We start from the raw sequence: 22802 nt of genomic DNA on the forward strand, positions 1-22802 counted from the left end.
GTTGATATACGTATGGTGATCCATTGTACCTTCTATGGAATGTAATTTTCCAACACCTGCAACACTCGTACAGCCCCACGCCATCAGGGAGTCACCACTGTGTTTTAAAGTTGGCACAAGATTGCGTGGCAACATCTCCCCATTCTTCTTACGCCACATCATTCGTCTACCATCCGACCCGAATACGTTATATTTACTCTCATCAGAAAATATTGCTCTACTAATGGTTCAAATGGCTCTGAGCACTATGAGACTTAACAAATGAGGTCATCAGTCCCCTAGAACTTAGAACTATTTAAACCTAACTAACCTAAGGACATCACACACAACCATGCCCGAGGCAGGATTCGAACCTGCGACCGTAGCAGCCTCGCGGTTCCGGATTGAAGCGCCTAGAACCGCTCGGCCACAACAGTATTGCTCTACTCCAGAAGTCTTTCTTTTTGAATCTATGTTCCATCGCAAAATGAAGACGCTTCTTTCGATTCTGTTCACTGACCCAAAATTTCTTGCGCGCTACCCGGCCGTGTTACCCATACGTTTTGAAGGTGTTTCTGATTGTGTTGGCACATACCTTCTTTCCCATAGACTGTAACTCCCCAGCCAACTTAAAAGCGCTGATTTTAGGTTTTTTCTTCATTTTCCTCATGATAAACCTCACGTCTGCATCAGTCAAAGTGTGAGGGCGTCCGGTACGTGATTGGTTCCTTAATGATTTTGTTACGTAAAATCGATCTATTATAGACTGAACCGTTGTCTAGGTCTACCGACTGCTTTTTCAATCTCGTAAGAAGATTTGCACTCAATATGTAAGCGCGGAATAAGTTTCCTTTCGATCAGCGTCGTTTCACTACCTTTACGGCCCATGTCGCTAATTGCACTGTATCGGCGCCGTTCAAAACCACAACAGGCAATAGAGTGGGGCCGCGCACGTTGACTCTAGTGTATGCCGTGGGTCAGCGTTATAGTTTAATCACAGCGCGCAGAATTTCGGCATGTTCAGATGGTGGACGAATAGTTTATGAACTAGCTCTTGTATCACATTTTCTAGTTTGTTAACCGTGCTGTTGATTTGGATGTATATCTTTCCTTGCATTTCAACAAAAATTGCTTACCGAGGTGCTTCCTATATGACTGGCTCTTTGTATTTTGTATAAATTTCTTTTCATGTTACACAGACTTTGTTTTCTAAAAGATATGCAGCTAGACGAATACTTTTTGGACTCACTGTAGGTTATTTGACTGCCCACATATCTACGGTTACTGTGTGTTCGTGGAGGTCTATGTTTATAGTACTCGTAGGAAATTTATAGATGTTCGTTAGGGCGTTTTTTCTTTTATGTCTATCGTTTTGTTAACTTCTATTCTAGGTAATTTTTCGTAAACAGTGGCATTGTCGTACGTATTGTATTGACTCTCTGGAACATGTTTCCAGAGTATGTATGTAAGCAACAGTATTAATGTTTTATGTGGTAAGTGTAATTTAAAACCTCTTACTTAAATCGTATTCCATTTGTGTGCTGCAAGAAATCATCTGCATTTCGTGGGATTCAAAAAACTAACTGCTTGTGGAAGAAATTCGCTTGAAAGTATATATACCAAAAAGTGTTACCTTACGATGGTGACACTAGATGAAGCATTGTAATAAGTGAAAATACATTAAGCGATCTAGAAGGTTTTGTTACGAGAAGTTCATAATAATTGGAGACTCAATTAGGGAATTTATTTCACAAAAACCCTGAAACAACATGTCTTGGAGGGGCATTTCATTGCGAGTGGTGTCTGAACCATTGTCTTAATTGTTTTTCTAAATGTTTTGAACACTGTAGCAACAGACCGAGTAGCGGACTAGTTTAGCGACGGGGCAGTGTGCCATGGCGCAGAAAAAGAGACTGTCCGGACGGGAGTTGAGGAATATAATTAGGCAAGTCATTGGCGGCGCCAGGCCGTAAACAAACGTAATTGCCGAGCGGCGGGCAGGAAATCAAATAACAGCTCGTGGGAGCCGGGCAGGTAAGGCGCCGCTCGGGACCCGACCCACAGCCCGGCGCGGCGTGCATCGGCCCCACTCACCACTTCACACTCGCCGAGCCACCCGCCGGTCAGGCGCCGGCGCGGGAACCACTTGTCGCTCGCTGCCCGAACGAGCTGCGGCAGCGCGGTTCCAGTGTCCAAGGTCGACGCCACATCACTGTGTGACGTGTTACTGTCATACCAAGGTACTGCCTCTGACGATGGCCGCTCTCGGTACCGCTAAAGTGCGTTGAGGACAGTTGGGAATAAAAATATATCTTTCAAAAAAAAAAAAAAAAATCAACTCACGGACTGCGCGGCCTCTCCCGCCGGAGGTTCGAGTCCTCGCTCGGGGATGGATGTGTGTGTTGTTCTTAGCATAAGTTACTTTAGTTTAAGTAGTGTGTAAATGTAGGGACCGATGAGCTCAGCAGTTTGGTCCCTTGGGAATTCACACACATTTCAACATTTTTTGAAAAATTAAAATGTTCCGAGTAATAAACATTTGATACCCCTCCTCTTCATCCTGTCATCCAGTCAGCTTACAGCCAGGATGTCCAGACACTTTCACCAGGAAGGTGTTTGGAGTTCGTACACTGTACTGCAAGTTTCATGTCAGGAGGATTAGTAAATACTTTAGGAGGCAGCAGTACAATCCGTATCACAAATACCTAGTTATTATTGGTAGTAGCCATGTTTTTCAATCTTTTGGAGTTATTGGCTCACCTGACCTACGATGTTGTTTTCGTTGCTCCGCAGTAGGATACCTTGTACAAAACAGAAATGTTGTTGTTGTTGTGGTCTTCAGTCGTGCGACTGGTTTGATGCAGCTCTCCATGCTACTCTATCCTGTGCAAGCTTCATTTCCCAGTACTTACTGCAGCCTACATCCTTCTGAATCTGCTTAATGTATTCATCTCTTGGTCTCCCTCTACTATTATTACCTCCACGCTGCCCTCCAATACAAAATTGGTAATCCCTCGATCTCTCAGACATGTCCTACCAACCTATCCCTTCTTCTAGTCAAGTTGTGCCACAAACTCCTCCCCAATTCTATTCAATACCTCCTCATTAGTTATGTGATCTACCCATCTAATCTTCAGCATTCTTCTGTAGCACCACATTTCGAAAGCTTCTATTCTCTTCTTGTCTAAACTATTTATCGTCCACTTTTCACTTCCATACATGGCTACACAAATACTTTCAGAAACGACTTCCTGACACTTAAATGTATACTCGATGTTAACAAATTTCTCTTCTTCAGAAACGCTTTCCTTGCCATTGGCAGTCTACATTTTATATCCTCTCTACTTCGACTCTAATTCCCTTATATATTCCATTATCCTCGTTTTGCTTTTGTTGATGTTCATCTTATACCCTCCTTTCAAGACACTGTCCATTCCGTTCAACTGCTCTTCCAAGTCCTTTGCTGTCTCCGACAGAATTACAATGTCATTGGCGAACCTCAAAGTTTTTATTTCTTCTCCATGGATTTTAATACCTACTCCGAACTTTTCTTTTGTTTTCTTTACAGATTGAATAACATCGGGGATAGGCTACAACCCTGTCCCACTCCCTTCCCAACCACTGCTTCCCTTTCATGCCCCTCGTCTCTTATAACTGCCATCTGCTTTCTGTACAAATTATAAATAGCCTTTCGCTCCCTGTGTTTTACCCCTGCCCCCTTCAGAATTTGAAAGAGAGTATTCCAGTCAACATTGTCAAAAGCTTTCTCTAAGTCTACAAATGCTAGAAACGTAGGTTTGCCTTTCCTTAATCTTTCCTCTAGTCGTAGGGTCAGTATTGCTTCACGTGTTCCAATATTTTTATGGAATCCAAACTGATCTTCCCCGAGGTCGGTTTCTATCAGTTTTTCCATTCGTCTGTAAAGAATTCGTGTTAATATTTTGCAGCTGTGACTTATTAAACTAATAGTTCGGTAATTTTCATATCTGTCAACACCTGCTTTCTTTGGGATTGGAATTATTATATTCTACTTGGAGTCTGAGGGTATTTCGCCTGTGTCATACATTTTGCTCACAGATGGTAGAGTTTTGTCAGGACTTGCTCTCCCAAGGCTGTCAGTAGTTCTAATGGAATGTTGTCTACTCCGGGGGCCTTGTTGCGACTTAAGTCTTTCAGTGCTCTGTCAAACTCTTCACGCAGTATCATATCTTCCATTTCATCTTCATCTACATCCTCATCCATTTCCATAATATTGTCCTCAAGTACATTGCCCTTGTGTAGACCCCCTATATACTCCTTCCACCTTTCTGCTTTCCCTTCTTTGCTTAGAACTGGGTTTCCGTCAAAGCTCTTGATATTCATGCAAGTGGTTCTCCTTTTTCCAAAGGTCTCTTTAATTTTCCTGTAGGCAGTATCTATCTTACCCCTAGTGAGATAAGCCTCCACATCCTTACATTTGTCCTCTAGCCATCCCTGCTTAGCCATTTTGCACTTCCTGTTGATATCATTTTTGAGACGTTTGTATTCCTTTTTGCCTGCTTCATTTACTGCATTTTCATATTTTCTCCTTTCATCAATTAAATTCAATATTTCTTCTGTTACCCAAGGGTTTCTACTAGCCCTCGTCTTTTTACCTATTTGATCCTCTGCTGCCTTCACTATTTCATCCCTCAAAGCTACCCATTCTTCTTCTACTGTATTTCTTTCCCCCATTCCTGTCAATTGTTCCCTTATGATCTACCCTGAAACTCTGTACAACCTCTGGTTTAGTCAGTTGATCCAGGTCCCATCTCCTTAAATTCCCACCTTTTTGCAGTTTCTTCAGTTTTAATCTACAGTTCATAACCAATAGATTGTGGTCAGAGTCCACATCTGCCCCTGGAAATGTCTTACAATTTAAAACCTGGTTCCTAAATCTCTGTCTTACCATTATATAATCTATCTGATACCTTTTAGTATCTCCAGGATTCTTCCATGTATACAACCTTCTTTCATGATTCTTAAACCAAGTGTTAGCTATGATTAAGTTATGCTCTGCGCAAAATTCTAACAGGCGGCTTCCTCTTTCATTTCTTAGCCCCAATCAATATTCACCTACTATGTTTCCTTCTCTCCCTTTTCCTACTCTTGAATTCCAGTCACCCATGACTATTTTCGTCTCCCTTCACTACCTGAATAATTTCTTTTATCTCATCATACATTTCATCAATTTCTTCGTCATCCGCAGAGCTGGTTGGCATATAAACTTGTACTACTGTAGTAGGCGTGGTCTTCGTGTCTATCTTGGCCACAATAATGCGTTCACTATGCTGTTTGTAGTAGCTTACCCGTACTCCTATCTTTAACTTATCCATTTCCCTTTTTAAATTTTCTAACCTACCTGCCCGATTAAGGGATCTGACATTCCACGCTCCGATCCGTAGAACGCCAGTTTTCTTCCTCCTGATAACAACGTCCTCTTGAGTAGTCCCCGCCCGGAGATCCGAATGGGGGACTATTTTACCTCCGGAATATTTTACCCAAGAGGACGCCATCATCATTTAATCATACAGTAAAGCTGCATGCCGTCGGGAAAAATTACGGCTGTAGTTTCCCCTTGCGTTCAGCCGTACACAGTACCAGAACAGCAAGGCCATTTTGGTTAGTGTTTCAAGACCAGATCAGTCAATCATCCAGACTGTTGCCCCTGCAACTGCTGAAAAGGCTGCTGCCCCTCTTCAGGAACCACACGTTCGTCTGGCCTCTCAACAAGTACCCCCCCGCTGTGGTTGCACCTACGGTACTGCTATCTGTATCGTTGACGCACGCAAGCCTCCCCACCTACGGCAAGGTCCATGGTTCATGGGGGGGGAACAGAAATAATTAATTTAAAAAAGTAACGAATAAAATACTACTTACCTCGATGTCACTCTTGAGCTTGTTTCTTATTACAAAACCTATCAAATCTTGGCACCAAATGGGATACAGATACCCTCATCTCCATTTTAATACTTTCAGTTCTTTCTTGCTCAAGCTTGACAGCTCTTTTCTTACTGAATACCAAAACTTTCGCAATATCATTGATGAAAACTTCGCTTTTAGTCAAGACTCTGATGAAGGTCTATCAACTCTTCCTCTTCTGTAGCACGGAACTCGGAGCGAGAATCATTCATTAAAGGATTTTGAACTCACTGAAACCTATCACAGTTCTGAGTAAAGTAGTTTTCAAGATGAACATGAAGTTTAGAAAAATGTCCTACAATATAGAAGAAACATCTGCAGAGAAGCCGGCCGAAGTGGCCGTGCGGTTAAAGGCGCTGCAGTCTGGAACCGCAAGACCGCTACGGTCGCAGGTTCGAATCCTGCCTCGGGCATGGATGTTTGTGATGTCCTTAGGTTAGTTAGGTTTAACTAGTTCTAAGTTCTAGGGGACTAATGACCTCAGCAGTTGAGTCCCATAGTGCTCAGAGCCATTTTTTTCTGCAGTGAGGCCTATCTGACAGTAGTTTATAAAATGCTGCAAACATGGAAAGCAGTTAATATCTCCACCACCGTTCATTTTTCTCTGCGGAAGAAGTAACTTAGCTTCTTTCTGAAGGTCGAATATTTGTCCATAAGCTAAAAGAAAAGAGTTTTACATCCTTGCAGAGATTTATTCAGAGAGTTAATTTCTCAAATATATCACGTAAATTGCCACTTTTAATAGATAGTCAGGTCTAGATAGCACTTAGCGCTGATATGACTTCCTTCTTCCAGATAAGTACAAAATTGTCACCTAAGTTAAAAAGTGGGCGGTAATATGTTTCCTCTGGAAAGCCAACGAGTGCAGCAACAAAATAATAGATGTACTTTCAGCCCCAGTATCGTAACAAATTTGTCTAAAATATCTTGTTTTAATAACGTTTACTACCTTTACGGCAGTTTGCAGTACTTGATTCAGATCAACACTCAAATGTTGCGAAGAAGTGCTTCTATATGGACAGTGCAATGAGTCAACGTAAGAACAGCATCTTTGCCGCGGGTGAGTGCATGTAGACCACTGTAACGCCTATATATGGATTGCGCTCCACTAGTCCACGCAACAAACAAACAACTGAAAGATTTGTAAGCAAATAAATCACCAGGTCCGGATGGAATCCCAATTCTGTTTTACAAAGAGTATTGTACGGTATTGGCCCCTTACCTAGCCTGCATTTATCGTGAATCTGTCGCCCAGCAAAAAGTCCCAAGCGACTGGAAAAAAGCACAGATGACTCCAGCATACAAAAAGGGTAAAAGAATGCACCCCCAAAATTACAGGCCAACATCCCTAACTTCTGTTTGCTGCAGAATCCTTGAATATATTCTCTGTTCGAATATAATAAACTTTTTTGAGACTGAGAAGCTTATGTGCATGAATCAGCATGGTTTTAGAAAGCATCGCTCGTGCGAAACTCAGCTTGCCCTTTTCTCACTTGATATACTGCGAACTATGCATGGAGGGCAAGAGGCAAATGCCATATTTCTGCATTTCTGGAAGGGGTTTGACGCGCTGCCCCATTGCAGGAAGTTAACGAAGGGACGAGTTTATGGAACAAGTCGACAGGTATGTGAGTGGCTCGAAGACTTGTTAAATAATGGAAGCCAGCATATTGTCCTCCACGATGAGGATACAAGGGTATCGTCTGAAATGCCCCAGGGAAGTGAGATAGGACCGCTATTGTTCTCTGTTTAGCATAAATGCTTTGGCGGATAAGGTGGGTAGCAGTCTGCGGTTGTTTACTGATGATACTATGGTGTACGGTAAGGTGTCGAAGTTGAGTGGACGTAGGAGGATACAAGACGATTTAGACAAAATTTCTCGTTTACGTGATGATTGGCAGCCAGCCCTAAATGTAGAAAAGTACAAGTTAATGCGGATGAGTAGGAAGTACAAACCTGTAACGTTCGGATACGGTATTACTAGTGTCCTGCTTGGCACAATCTAGTCGTTTAAATACCTAAGCATAACGCTGCAAAGCGATATGAAATAGAACGGACATGTGGGAACGGCGGTAGGGAAGGTCGACTTCGGTCTATCGGCAGAATTTTTGGAAAGAGTGGTGCACCCGTAAAGCAGACCGCATGTAGGAAGCTGGTGCGACCTATACTTGAGTGCTGCTCGTGCGTTTGGGATCCGTACCAAGTCGGGTTAAAGGAAGACATTGAAGCAATTCAGAGACGGGCTGCTAGATTTGTTACCGGTATTGCGAAGAACACGTAAGCGTTACGGAGATGATTTGGGAACTCAAATGGGAATCCCTGGAGAGAAGGCGACGTTCTTTTCGAGAAAAACTATTGTGAAAATTTAGAGAACCGGCATTTGAGGCTGACAGCAAATAGATTCTATTGCTGCCAACATACGTTGTGTACAACGACCACGAAAATACGATACGAGAAATAAGGGCTCATACGGAGACATATAGACAATCGTTTTCCCCTCGCTCTATTTGCGAGTGGAACAGGAAAGGAAATAATTATTAGTGGCGCAGGGTACCGTCCGCCACGCATCGTACGGTGGCTTGCGGAGTTTCTATGTAGATTTAGATGTTGAACACAATGAGCCCAGTTCATTTGATTTTCTGCCATGAAGTTGTGTACGATTTCGAACAAATCTCTGCCTGTCGTACCTGTAATTATTACTTTAAAAAAGAAAGGTCTTCGTTCATTTGTTAATTTTTCCATCAACAAATCGCACACAGAGGATCAAATGACCAGCTCTATGCTGCAAACCAAAATACCTCCCTCTAATTTTTTTTGTAACTAGTTCATGAAGATTCTTTCCTAGATCTTGAATTCGGCGACTAGCAGTGTCAGACAAAGGCATGGAAAAAGTTGTTTTTCTCTGGACTCTCCAAGCATAATGGACATCATGTCGGTAGCACACGGTAGAATTAGTCTTTCTGCAGTGGTATGGCCTTTCATACATTTTGCTACTAGGTAATCTACACTTTAGGGCGCTACAAGTGCTTAATTTGAGATTTTCCTCTGCTTAGAAAGTGATGATTTTTCGAAACACATCCAGGACGCACCCGGCGGTTATTGAAGGCACCAGGACACCATGGCGCATACGTTGAATACTAGTGGGTTACAAAGATACGGCTGTAAGAACGTCAACAAAACAAATTCTCACACTACGTTTTAAGGAATAACTAATGATTAAATTGAAAGTTGATTTTTACAAATTCCACCTCCAGTTTCGATGCAGTTTTGAATTCTATAGATGTACAGTGGTGAGCAGAACTTGAAGACGAAAGTAACTTTCGCACGATGTGTCACTGCCAAGTAACAAAACTGGACCAAACTTGGATCATACACAGACAGAACCGCTACAGTATAGTACACAAAGTAACTAAAAGAAATAAGCACCAGCACGCTTGACAACTGCGGATGTTGACCGGTGCATCTGGACGAGCAGCATGCAGTGCATCTCCCCAACTCATCACACACGTGCTCGATGGCATTTAAGTCGGAGGAACGGGCAGGTCAGTCCATTCACCGAATACCTTCTCATTCCAACTTGTGCTGGTCTATGCGTTGGCTCATTGTCAGCGATATAAACGAGGTCAGGGTCGAATGCAACTCTCCCCCCGCACCTTAACAGCTGTATCAGCAAAACGACGATGGTCGACAATGTCCCTGGGCGCATCACACGCTCCCACCTCTCGCTGTACGAACTTCCAGCACTGTTAATATGATTGTTTTGGTGGTTCAGGTGTTATTATGTTGGAAGGAAGAATGTAGTATGAGCGCACTGATCTCCATATCTTCGAACACGGTGCACTTAGCGGTCAACGTTACTGTGACATATACTCCTTCCATACATGCATCCTGTCAGGGCTGCATTCGGCTTTGACATTATTTTCATGGATTACAATGTGCGACCGCATCGAACTGCGCAAGTAGAGGAACTCTTGGAACAAGAGGATATTCGGCGAATGGACTGACCTGTCCGTTCCCCCGACTTGCATCCCACCGAGCTCGTGTGGAAAGCGCAGGGGAGACCTGTTGCAGCGCTTTCGCATGCACCAAAGGCCATCCACCAGTTGTTAACCGCATTGTGGAAGAGTGGAATGTCCTACCATAACAGTCCCTTACCAACCTTGTGGCCAGCATGCGAGGACGATGCAGTTTACGTACTGACGTTCGTGATGATCACACTCTCTGTTAAGAAGCATTTTCTGTCATTTATAATCACCAGCAGACCACCATAATGGCGTGACTTCGGCATAATTACTGCCTTTGCATGAGAGTGTCATTTCAGTTACGTGCTTCTTTCAGCTTTTTTTCTTTACTCTACCGTAGTAGGTCTTTCTATGTATGATCTAAAGCTACATCGACCTATATTAGCTGACAGACTCAAAGGTGAAAGTTACTTTCGCCCTTAAGTTTTGCTCACCGGTGTACACAGGTAGTGCGTGAAACAGGCTTGTGTCGTGGTAGAAACGTACTACTGTGACCAGGAATTATCACCAGCAGGCATTTGACTCCTCGAGTAACCCCAAATGATTCGTTTTATATGCACGAATACTCCTTGCTTTTATTCTGCCATAATTTGATGCCATTAGAGACTTGTAGTTTTTACAGCCGAAAGTACTCATTCCCACAGCTCTCAGTTGTGGACGACATGCTCCAAGAAGAGCTATCACCGCAGTGCCTTGGCAGAGGAAACCCGAGGACAGAATCGGTGGAGGACCTGGCTCATCTTGTGGTAAGGGATGTGTATGAAGTGAGTTAAAAGCACTGCACTGCAACGTATCGGAAGATGAGATGCAAGGTCCATCACCGACTCAGTTCCTCCACCGGTGCTATGAGAACGTTTGGTACTAGTGTTCGGAAATCACATGTGGGAATATCGGATACAAGGAGAGTTTGTCTCAGGCTTGGAGGAGAGCTCAGGGGGCCACAGGAGTGGCTTGCATCCGACACTCTTCTGTACTTAGATACTATAGCCCATAACTGCGTCCATAAGGACCACAGTTCCATTTGTAAATGGACCACAAGACAGTCGGTTATCAGTTGAACGGCCGATATCTAAATACCCATCCGACTGATACGTCACACCAAGTGGAATCTATTTCCAGTCTCCAAACATAATACCTACTCAAACATGGCTTAGCATTTTGTGCACTATGTGCTAAACTACAAGATTTCCGCGGTCGAGGATTATTCTGATTACCTGAGTCTGCAATATTTTAAAAGTCAAATGCATCCAAAATGGGAAGAAAAATATCGGAATTCTCTGTTCATAGATTTGTAGCATCGAGAACTTAACAAATACAGATTACGAATTAACTTACAAATTACGATAATGGTTCCGTATCATTTGTAGAATTTTTCAAATCAAACCAAAATTTGTGCCGACGAGGACTCGAACCCGAATTTCCCCCTTCTCGCAAGAGATCACCCTAATCACTTCGGCTATCCGAGCACACTTCCAGGAGCTGCCCAAATTTCCATTTGTTCCGTTGTCTACTCTCCCTTGTGTTCACACAGTATTACCATTATAAAGTTGCAAAATGAGCCGACTCTTAATGAAAACCTCTATTTCCAGTTAAGTGAACCATTCGATACTGTTTTATGCTGTATACGTAAAGAGGCTGATTTAAGTGTGTCTGCATACTTAAAACATAATTATGATTATCTATAATTAAAATGTGGTGAAACATAGGGTCTTTTCGACAAGTTGTATGAAAAGTGAAACCTCAAAAGTCGTATTTATAAAATTTGTTCAAAAAATGTTCAAATATGTGTGAATTCCTAGGGACCAAACTGCTGAAGTCATCGGTCCCTGCACTTACGCACTACTTAAACTAACTTTCGCTAAGAACAACACGCACACCCATGCGCGAGGGAGGACTCGAACCTCCGGCGGGAGGGGCCACGCAGTCCGTGACATGGCTCCCTAGACCGCGCGGCCACTCCGTGTGGCTAAAATTTGTACACCAAAACCAATTATTATTAAACTTAATCAAAAGACCTTGGAAATATTTCAGCAACAAAATTCGGTCTGTAATTGAAAAGTTATTGCTTACTGAAAATTTTTATTGTAAAAAGGTACCTCAAATGTTTTGGCAATTGTTAACTGTTTCATTTCGGTATGGTCATTATTCTGAAATAATTACTCTGATTTATAAACCCAAACTCTGTAACATTTTCTGGAAGGCTATTCAGCTCTTAATTGTAAAACTCAAAATCTTTAAACAATGCTTGTAGGGAAATTCCCGTTATTGCCTTTTTTAATTTTGTATGAATATCGAGAGCTCAGATGGAAAACTAATCCTATGCAAAGAAAGGAAAGGAGAAAATGGAAGGAAGCTGTACAAGGGAGATGTACTTGAGGGCATTATTATGGAAGTGGAAGAGGACGTAGAGGAAGATGAGGAGGGAGGTATGATACTGCGCGAAGAATTTAACAAGAACTGAAAGACTTAAGTGGAAACAACGCGCCGGGAGTAGACAACATTTGCGAGAGCCTGCCACGACAAAACTCCTCCATCTGGTGAGCAAGATGTGTGAGACATGCGAAATACCCACGGACTTCAAGAATAATGTAATAATTCCAATTACAAAGAAAGCAGGTGCTGAAAGGTGTGAAAAATACCGCACTATCAGTTTAATAAGTCACGGCTGCAAAATACTAACACGAATCTTTTACAGAAGAATGGAAAAATTGGTAGAAGCGGACCTCGCGGAAGATCAGATTGGATTCCGGAGAAATGTAGGAACACGCGAGACAAACTTACGTTTATAGCATTTGTAGACTTAGAGAAAGCTTTTGATAATGTTGACCGGAATACTTTCTCTCAAATTCTAAAAAATACAGGGAGCGAAATGCTACTTGCAATTTGTACAGAAACCAAACTGCAGTTATAAGAGTCGAGGGGCGTGAAAGGGAAGCATTGGTTGAGAAGGGAGTGAGACAGTGTTGTAGCCTATCCACGACGTTATTCAATCTGTATATTTAGCAAGCAGTAAAGGAAACAAAAGAAAAATTTGGAGTAGAAATTAAAGTCCAGGGAGAAGAAACAAAAAGTTTGAGGTTTGCCGCCGACATCGACAGCAACGAACTTCGAAGGGCAGTTGAATGGAATGGACAGTATCTTGAAAGGAAGATATAAGATGATCATCAGCAAAAGCAAAAATCAGGTGATGGTGAGAGAATCAGCTTAGGAATTCTTAAACGAGTTTTACTATTTGGGAAGCAAAATAACTGATGTTGATCGAAGTTGGGAGGATATAAACTGTAGATTGGCAACGGTAAGAAAAGCGCTTCTGAAGAAGAGTAATTTGTTAACATCGAGTTTAGATTTAAGTGTCAGGAAGTCCTTACTGAAAGTATTTGTATGGAGTGTAGCCACGGATGGAAGTAAACATGGGCAATAAACTGTTTAGACAAGAAGAGAACAGAAGCTTTTGAAATGTGGTGCTACAGAAGAATGCTGAACATTAGAGTGGTAGATCACATAAGTAGTGAGGAGGTACTGAATAGAAATGGGGAGAAGAGGAATTTGTGGCACAACTTTTCTCGAAGAAGGGGTCGGTTGGTAGGGCACGTTCTGAGGCATCAAGAGATCACCAATTTAGTACTGAAGGGAAGCATGGAGGGTTAAAGTCGTAGTGGGAAAAACATGAATACAGAAGCAGGTTCAGAGGGCTGTAGGTTGCAGCAGGTACTGGGACATGAAGAGGCTTGCACAGGATAGAGTAGCATGGAGGGCTACATCAAACAAGTCTTTGGACTGAAGACCACAACAACAACTGTTTTATTTTGGAATGATTTATAAATCCGAACTCTGGAACTTTTTCTGGCAAACTACTCAAATTTTAATTATGAAATATAAAATTAGGGTTTAAATATCGCTTAGACTCAAATTTTCATTACTGTAATGCATATAAGAAATGGCACCAATAGCTGGAGAGTATCAATGTTGTATCAATTATCAAGCATGAAGCCTGTGTAATTTTGTGATGCGAATAACCAACATTTCTGAAGTGATTAAGTGTTTCAGCCACATCATTTTGTAGAATTGATTACTCAGGACATGCAGACACTGAAATCACCGGTGGAGACAAATTGCAGCGACGAGATAAAAATTAATTTTTATTTTAGTTAGCCTAATAAAGTGTTTACATCATAGAGTGATTCCGGCACATGGTGAGACACTGTTTTCCTCTCGTTATTGCCTTGCTATTGCATGAAATACCGCACTGCAGTATCTGAGGTATTGTGTTGACGATCAACAACAGCAGTCAATTAAAAGTGAACTCGCAAACTGCGATTATGGCTCCGCATCAGCTGTAAATTATTTGAGGGCAAATGAAAATTCGTGCCGGACTGGGACTCGAACCCGTATTTCCCGCTTGTCGCGAGCGGTCACCTTAAAGACTTCCGATATCCCAGAACGCTTCCAGAAGCGGCCCAAATCACTATTTGTTCCGGTTCTACTCTTCCTTGTGCTCTCACTATTTACTGTTATTTCTGCACAGGATGAGACGCTATTTCCTCTCGTTAGTGTCCTAATCCGACACAAATTATCATTTGTTCTGAAATATTCTACAGCTGATGCGGGACGGTAATCGCAGTTTGCGAGTTCATCTTTAACTGAATGTGGCTTTTCATCTTCAACGCAGTGTCTCAGGCGGTACACAGCAGTATTTCATGCCAAAGCAAGGCACTGATGGGAGGAAACAATGTGTCACTCTGTGTGGTAATGACGGTAATATACTGCGAGTAGAAGGGAGAATAGACGCCCGGACAAATGAAGATTTGGGCTGCTCCTGGGAGAGTGCTCGGATGGCTGAATTTGTTAAGATGATCGCTCGCGACAGATAGGAAACCCAAATTAAGCTTTACCGTAACTGGTTTTGATATCGAATGAAGCATAAAGTTTACTGTTACCAGTCACCATACACTACTAATTAACATAGTAATAATAAATGGTTGTTTATACATAAATTTTTTCACTGTTGGCAAAGTAATTGTTGTACGTTTATCTTTCCAAACTGTCAACCCGATTACTTAGTGTAAGTTATGCAAAGTTGACAGAAAAAAACCTGTAATAACTGGGGATATTTACACTTGCATTTCTGTTCATCTACATATCCTCTATAATGCTTGGCGTTTTTGTTCTGGTTCAAATGGCTCTAAGCACTATGCGACTTCACTTCTGAGGTCATCAGTCGCCTAGAACTTAGAACTAATTAAACCTAACTAACCTAAGGACATCACACAAATCCATACCCGAGGCAAGATTCGAACCTGCGACCGTAGCGGTCGCTCGGTTCCAGACTGTAGCGCCTAGAACCGCACGGCCATTCCGGCCGGCGTTTTTGTTTTGCTATACATTATTTGCACTTACTAGTTTCTAGGCGCCATCTCTGTTCCCTCAGTGTATACAATGTTTGGAGAGATATGTGATGCTTCTTGATAAGGAAATGAGCCTGTAACTACTGGAAGTGCTTTTATTTTTTTCGTATTTATACAGGCCACCTATAAATGATTGATTACTTATCGAAGTTCCGTATTTTCCAAAGATTTACCTTTAAAAATATGGTTGATACACGAACCCGCCGAATTTGAATTGTGTCCAGTAGTTGACGTTACGGAAATGGTTTCTCTGTGCTGTGCCAGTGTTATAGGCAGTAGGGGTAGGTAAACACAGTCTTAAATGTACCCCAAAAGGCCTTACGTCACTGGGCCACAATTGTTTGCGAGTGGTTTGAAGAACATTGTTGACATTTCGAGCGAATGATTTGTCCATCCAGATCGCCCGACATGAATTCCATCGAACATTTATGTGACGTGATCGAGAGGTCAGTTCGTGCACAAAACCCTGTGTCTGCAGCACTTTTGCAATTGTGCAGCAACGTTCAGAATTTCTGCAGGGGACTTCTAACAACTTGTTGAGTCTATGCCTTGTCTAGTTGCTGGACTATGTCGCATAAAAGGAGGTCCGACGCGACAGTAGGAAGTATCTCATGACTTTTGTCACCTCAATGTAGGAGCCCCGCATTTTTGTGCATCGTTTAATGGAAGATCTCCACAAAACGGCGAACCATGTTCTGAAACAGTTCTTTTTTTGCTCTACTAGACAGTGCCACAGGTTACTTCAAAGTCGTAGAACAACAGTTAATGTTAATAAACCATATTAATCCACATAAATTATAGTAGCCCCTTGCTAACTATACGCAAGACTCATAATACTGTACGATTAGCTCTTGACTCTAGGAATATAAACAAAATTATTGTACCAGTCAGACCTCGTCCTGAAGCCATAGACGAACACCTACAGAAATTTTATGGTGTGAGCTGTCTGACCAACATTGACCTAAAAATGTCATATTGGCAGGAGCAACTACATAAAGAATCTAGAAAATATACTGCATTCATCTTTGCAGGACGTTCTTACCAATTTCGAGATATGCCCTTCGGATTGAACGTTAGTTCAGGTGTGTTCATATCCGCTTTGGATCATGTGTTGACTTAGTTGATCAAGTTACAATTTACGTTGACGATTTCCACATTGCCACAAAAACTTGGGAAGAGCATCTTCACCGTATACAGCGTATATTTCAGAAATTCAGAGAATTTGGAGTGACTGCAAATCTTCAAAAGTCCCGATTTGCCCGATCAGAAATCAAATTTTTAGGTCGCACTATTTCGCCCTCTGGCGCAAAACCTGATCGTCAAAAGATTAGGATCGTTAGAAATTTTCTAAGACCTACTACCAAAAGGCAGCTAAAAGGATTCCTTGGCATGTGCTAATTTTTTCGAAAATTTTTATCTGGACAGATTTTAAGTAGTACACCTTTGATATCATTGCTAAAGAAAAATGTCCATTGGAACTGGACCGATGATTGACAACAAGCTTTTGAGTCAGTTAAGAATGCCTTGATAAATAGTCTGTTCGGGAGCCAGTACAAAATGACTTTTATCTTAATAACATGAATATTTATATATGCGTTTGGAGGGAGAGAGAGACTGATTTTTGATTGATTTTTTAATTTAAGTCGTAACTAGTACCGGAATTTTGGTTGCTGCTTCCTTGAATGATCAACTTCTGCAGTTGGTGACGTATTACATTTTGGAGAACATTATTGTTCTTTAAGGTTTAAAATACGACTCTGTTAAGTTACTTGGCCGTATTTCGGATAGCTTTGAGCCCAAGTTTTCGTAGCTTTTCATACCTAAGGGACCACTGTGAAACGTCCCCTTAGAAAAGTTATGCGTGATTGTGCTTGAACTGACACACAATATTTTTAGCGCAACGCAATCTGACTTTCAATAATCCCTACAAAAGAATGGCCCTGACTAACACTAACCTATACCTTTCACAAATCACTTACCTCACAGAAATCTTCGTTACTCCAACTACTGCAATACAGCGAGCGCCACTACTGCGAGCTAAATAAAAGATTCAAACTACTGAAGGCACTAGCTACTGATTGATAGGCATAGTTAACAAATGAAAGATTGTGATAGAGAACAAACAATGTATTTACCTTAATAGTGTTCAAAAGTCATAATATATATATATATCAGTTCATGACATCCAGTCTTACAAATTTACTGTCTCTGGTGGAGACACGTCCAGATCATCCGCTCTCAAAACTCCGCCATCTCTCTCCCCACATCCACCACTGCTGGCGGCTCACCTCCAACTGCGCAACGCTACGCGCTGTTCACATCCAGCTGCCCAACACTACAATAGCCAACAACAATGCAAACCAGCTACAGACTGCACACAGCACAGCCAGTGATTTTCATACAGAGCGCTACGTGGCGTTACCAATAAAAAAAACCTAAACAGCCTACTTACAACTGTTCTAAGTAAATAAGATCAAACAGCAATCTGCTTTTCGTGAGAAAAGGAGATTGCTTGGCACACAATCTTCCTTCAAACTACACGTTCTGCTATATCAAAATTGGTCAGTGGAGTTCAGCACCATACTATTGTAAAGACATAATCCAATTAATGTAATTAAGAAATTATGAGAGGTTGTTACTTATTGAATGACAATTACAGAGAATGCATTTCTTTTCCTGAACTTTGTTCACTTACAATTCTGTCGACTGATAGACGGCAAAAACAAGATATTTCTATTCTTCACTTCCAAAACATTCCTATACATAAATGTTTGGCAACTCTTACACATACTTTACCCGGTTTTATCACTAAAATATCACTTTTCATTAAATGTAACAATACGTTCTGAGCGACGGCCTAGCAACACGTCCTCTTTCCACAAGATACAGATTAACAGTCCTCTTCTTTTTTAATAAATCAATTGTCATTTTTTTAGAGTCCATACTCAAAGATTCACAACTACAATAGTTGCGAGGATTGCGCGCTAAAGAGTTTGTTGCTGTCCAGCTGGGCTTCACTTCACTTCAAGTACTTTTTGAATCAAATTTACATTTACGGTATTTACATACATTACTGAGCTTCTCAGAATAAAATCAGAAACAAATTAGTTTTTTTAAAAAAAGGGGCAGTGAGGCTCACATAAGATTACAAAATCTACGCGATGATGGAAGTTTGAACTTTGGAAACGTTTTGTAGTAATAAATAAACAGTGAATGGTAACTGAACCGCGTCGGCCCCCTTTCCTTTTAGAAATTGCCCGCCTCGTCCGCACGAATTCGCAACCGCGGTGTAGAGTGCGCAGTTTAGCTAGGGGACGCGGTGGTGCTGCGGCAGTCAGGGAAGCGAGGCGTTGCCGCTGGGAGTAGTGAGCTGGAACCAGCGGTGCGTGGGCGGCGACGTCCTCCTCTCTCTCGGTGTCGAGGAGGTCACGTGGCTCGAGCTTCTGGTGACGGTGTTCAACGGGTTTCTTAGTATTGAGCTCACTCAACTCTTCAGCAATTGATTCACTTGCAGTGTGGTCATCTTGGTGCGCTTGCTAGTTGATTCATGATAGCGGAATTAAGCTCCCTTGTTGCTTATTCTCTTAGTGTGAATTCTGGCTGCGAGACGCCACTTCTTCTCTGAAAGGGTAGATCTAACTATTACAGGTGAGCGTGATTGTTCCGGGCGTGTAAGAGTCTCTGTGCCCCGCCTGTCTCCTTCCCGGTGCCTCTGCAAACCGGAGAGGAACCGAGACGAGTTGCAAACTGCTGGCTGTTTAGGTTTCTTAGTCCATGCTCCACAGTACTTATGGAATTATTTTTTGTACTGCTATCTTTAGTGATAACCACAGTGCTGACCACTGTGACTGCTGCAGTGTTGAGCATGCTTAGACGCGCCTTTAGCCTGTTAGAGCGTCACGGGCAGTGTAGTACGCCACCTTATGGGGCTCTTGGACCGCAGTGCCTTCACAGCTGTGCTTCTACACGCGCCGGCCTGCAACGTCTTCGCCGAGGAGGTCGCCGCTCCCCAAGTTATGTAATTGCATTGGTTAAAAACAGTCTTGATTGCAATTTTAGTTTTTATTTTTCAACGACGCGTTTCGCCTTATTTAGGCATCTTCAAGTTATCTTTTCTAGATGGACGCTAGAGGCACCGAGATCTGCATAACGCGTTCCCGTTCACAGGAACGAGTAACGGTAAGATGGGGGCTCAGGTAGTAAGCATAGTACTCGCTCCTGTGAACGGGAACGCGTTATGCAGATCTTGGTGCCTCTCGCGTCCATCTAGAAAAGATAACCTGAAGATGCCTAAATAAGGGGAAACGCGTAGTTGAAAAATAAAAAAAAAACTAAAATTGCAAGCAAGACTGTTTTTAACCAATACTGTTATGCACTGATTTGCTGTATGCCACATATGGATTGGAAGAATTTCTTTGTAATTGTAATCTGTTAATCGTTTCATGCAACTGCGGTTTTCCTCATACTAGAGGCCTAACCAGGCAGTGGAGGTAACCAGTCGCTAAATTTCGTAACTGTAATCTAGTATGAAACTTCCTGGCAGATTAAAACTGTGTGCCCGACCGAGACTCGAACTCGGGACCTTTCCCTTTCGCGGGCAAGTGCTCTACCAACTGAGCTACCGAAGCACGACTCACGCCCGGTACTCACAGCTTTACTTCTGCCAGTATCTCGTCTCCCACCTTCCACGAGATACTGGCAGAAGTAAAGCTGTGAGTACCGGGCGTGAGTCGTGCTTCGGTAGCTCAGTTGGCTGTATTTCGTTGTCGTGGTGCCTAGATGCAAACATTGTTTTTAGTTACTTCCTGGCAGATTAAAACTGTGTGCCCGACCGAGACTCGAGCTCGGGACCTGTGCCTTTCGCGGGCAAGTGCTCTACCATCTGAGCTACCGAAGCATGACTCACGCCCGGTACTCACAGCTTTACTTCTGCCAATACCTCGTCTCCTACCTTCCAAACTTTACAGAAGGCATTCTGGCATTGTTTTTAGTTATTCCTTATTTTGCCAGGTTTTCGCCCTATTCCGTTCTGTTTGTTGTCGCTGGTGTTACCAGTCAATCTTGTAAGAGCAAAAGGATATGATCTGCATTTGATGGCTTATACCTCGTGCTTAAGGGATTTATCTCTGTCGAACATTTTGGCCGCGCGTTGTTAACTATGACCGACCTTGCACTGGGCAGAATTCCTTGATACTGAATTTTTTTTTTTTTAATGAAAAGGAGAGGAAAAGAAAAGGCCACAGCTCCAATTATAAAATTTGTTTCTTCAGTCATTAAATTGTAAGGTTAGCTATGACGTCGGATTTTTTTTTTTTCGCTGGAGATATGGAGGCAGTATCTAATCCTGACATTAAATTTTTTATTTAATTCCAAAATTCAGGCCATTGTGCCTTAGTTTCACGGTTGCTTAAATGCTGATTCAGCCTAGTGGGGCAAGTTGTTGTCAAAAGAAATGGAAAATTGTGTTTAACTTGTCTGCTCCTGTTGCTGTTTTCCCAAACTATGCGCATTGTTAAAATGCGTACAGTCCGTGGTTTAAATGATCACGTCGTTTGGTCGTGATTTGTCATTATACATTTGCCAGTTTATGAACTTTTCTACAAAGAGGTGTATTTTGATAAAAGACCCTGTATCATTTTAAAACAGTTGTTGGTATACAGACTGTTGTTCCCTTTATAATGGCTGTTTAAAGCGAATGTTGCTGATCTCAGAAATTGTTTTTCTTATAGTGTTTTTTAAGGTTCAAAATGGTTCAAATGGCTCTGAGCACTATGGGACTCAACTGCTGAGGTCATTAGTCCCCTTGAACTTAGAACTAGTTAAACCTAACTAACCTAAGGACATCACACACATCCATGCCCGAGGCAGGATTCGAACCTGCGACCGTAGCGGTCTCGCGGTTCCAGACTGCAGCCCCAGAACCGCGCGGCCACTTCGGCCGGCCTCAAAATGGTTCAAATTGCTCTGAGCACTATGCGACTTAACTTCTGAGGTCATCAGTCCCCTAGAACTTAGAACTACTTAAACCTAACTAACCTAAGGACATCACACACATCCATTCCCGAGGCAGGATTCGAACCTGCTAACGTAGCGGTCGCGCGGTTTCAGACTGAAGCGCCTAAAACCGCTCGGCCACTCCGGCCGGCGTTTTTTAAGGACAATAAAGCTTGTAAAATGGTTAATGATGTGTACTTAAAGCCCCGGCGCAGTCATTTCGCGTGTTTGATTTTGGTTAAGCCGGATTCTGCATGGTGGTGTTCTAATAACAGTAAGCTTTTTGTTTCATGCGTCTACCAGTAAGTTATTTCCTTTGGCCGTCGCAGGACGATTAGATCTGTTAGCGGAATCGCGTGTGTTCTTCATCGTCTGGACCACCTGGAGAAAACAGGCATCTCCACGGACAGTCTTGGAAGATATTATCCTACAACTAAATCGAATGTTTCTACAAAAGAAAGAAAGGTCACGAGTATAAAAGTGCAGGCAGACAGTGGATCGCAGCGGCGGCGGCCGCGGATGTAGACATAGTGGTGCCACTACGGGCCCGGGCAGCTGCGCTGTGGCCGGCAGTGTGGCGGGCAGCTGTCTGCTGCGGTGTAACGGGCCGTCATAACTGCCAAGTGCGCTTTTACTGCCCCCACCCCCGCCAGAACAACGTGAAGCAGCCGTAACTGTCCGCCTATTCGCGGGAGGTCGTCAATCGTGCGCGCCGGGCGACGAATTATGTGGCACACTTGAGGCGGCCGGGACGGAAGGCGCGGTGTCACTGCAGCCGGCATTAAAAGCCGCGCCAAACCCCGCACTGCTCCGCCTGCGAGCTCGGCCGCCTGCGTTCCCGGTACTGGCGTGTTGCAGTCCGCAGGTGGGCGAAGTCTGTCATGCTCAGCAGTCTGGCGCTATCATTGTCTCATAATTGCTACGGAACTAAGAGGGCCGGTCAATAAGCAAAGCAACACTTTGTTTTCTGAAATGAAGCTGGTTTCATTAAGGATTTAAAATGGTTCAAATGGCTCTAAGCACTGTGGGACTTAACATCTGAGGTCATTAGTCCCCTAGACGTAGAACTACTTAAACCTAACTAACCTAAGGAATAACACACATCGATGCCCGAGGCAGGATTCGAACCTGCGAATATAGCAGCAGCGCGGTTCCGTACTGAAGCGCCTAGAAACGCTCGGCCACAGCGGCCGGCCATTAAGGATTCCATACACCATATTATTTCCCACTCTTTTGGCTATAAAACCGTATTATCCAACTCAATCTCCGTTTAATGCGACGGCATTGCGCCACCTTACTGGGAAGGCGTGGTATCATTCCACTGGTCGGCGTCGGAGCCACTCTCTTGCTGCATCAGTAATTTCCCCATCATCAACGTACTGCTTCCCGCGGAGTACATCCCTCATTGGGCCAAACAGATGGAAGTCGGAAGGTGCGCGTGCTGGGCTGTAGGATAAATGAG

The 22802-nt window shown here is 42.9% G+C and overlaps 1 pseudogene; it reads right to left on the reverse strand.

The window, feature by feature from the left end:
* Nucleotides 1–22223, reverse strand: part of LOC124605984 — a 68916-nt pseudogene extending 46693 nt beyond the window's left edge.
* Between the last annotated feature and the right edge of the window lie 579 nt (nucleotides 22224–22802).

Source organism: Schistocerca americana, chromosome 3, assembly GCF_021461395.2.
Source record: "Schistocerca americana isolate TAMUIC-IGC-003095 chromosome 3, iqSchAmer2.1, whole genome shotgun sequence".
NCBI classification, from domain to species: domain Eukaryota; kingdom Metazoa; phylum Arthropoda; class Insecta; order Orthoptera; family Acrididae; genus Schistocerca; species Schistocerca americana.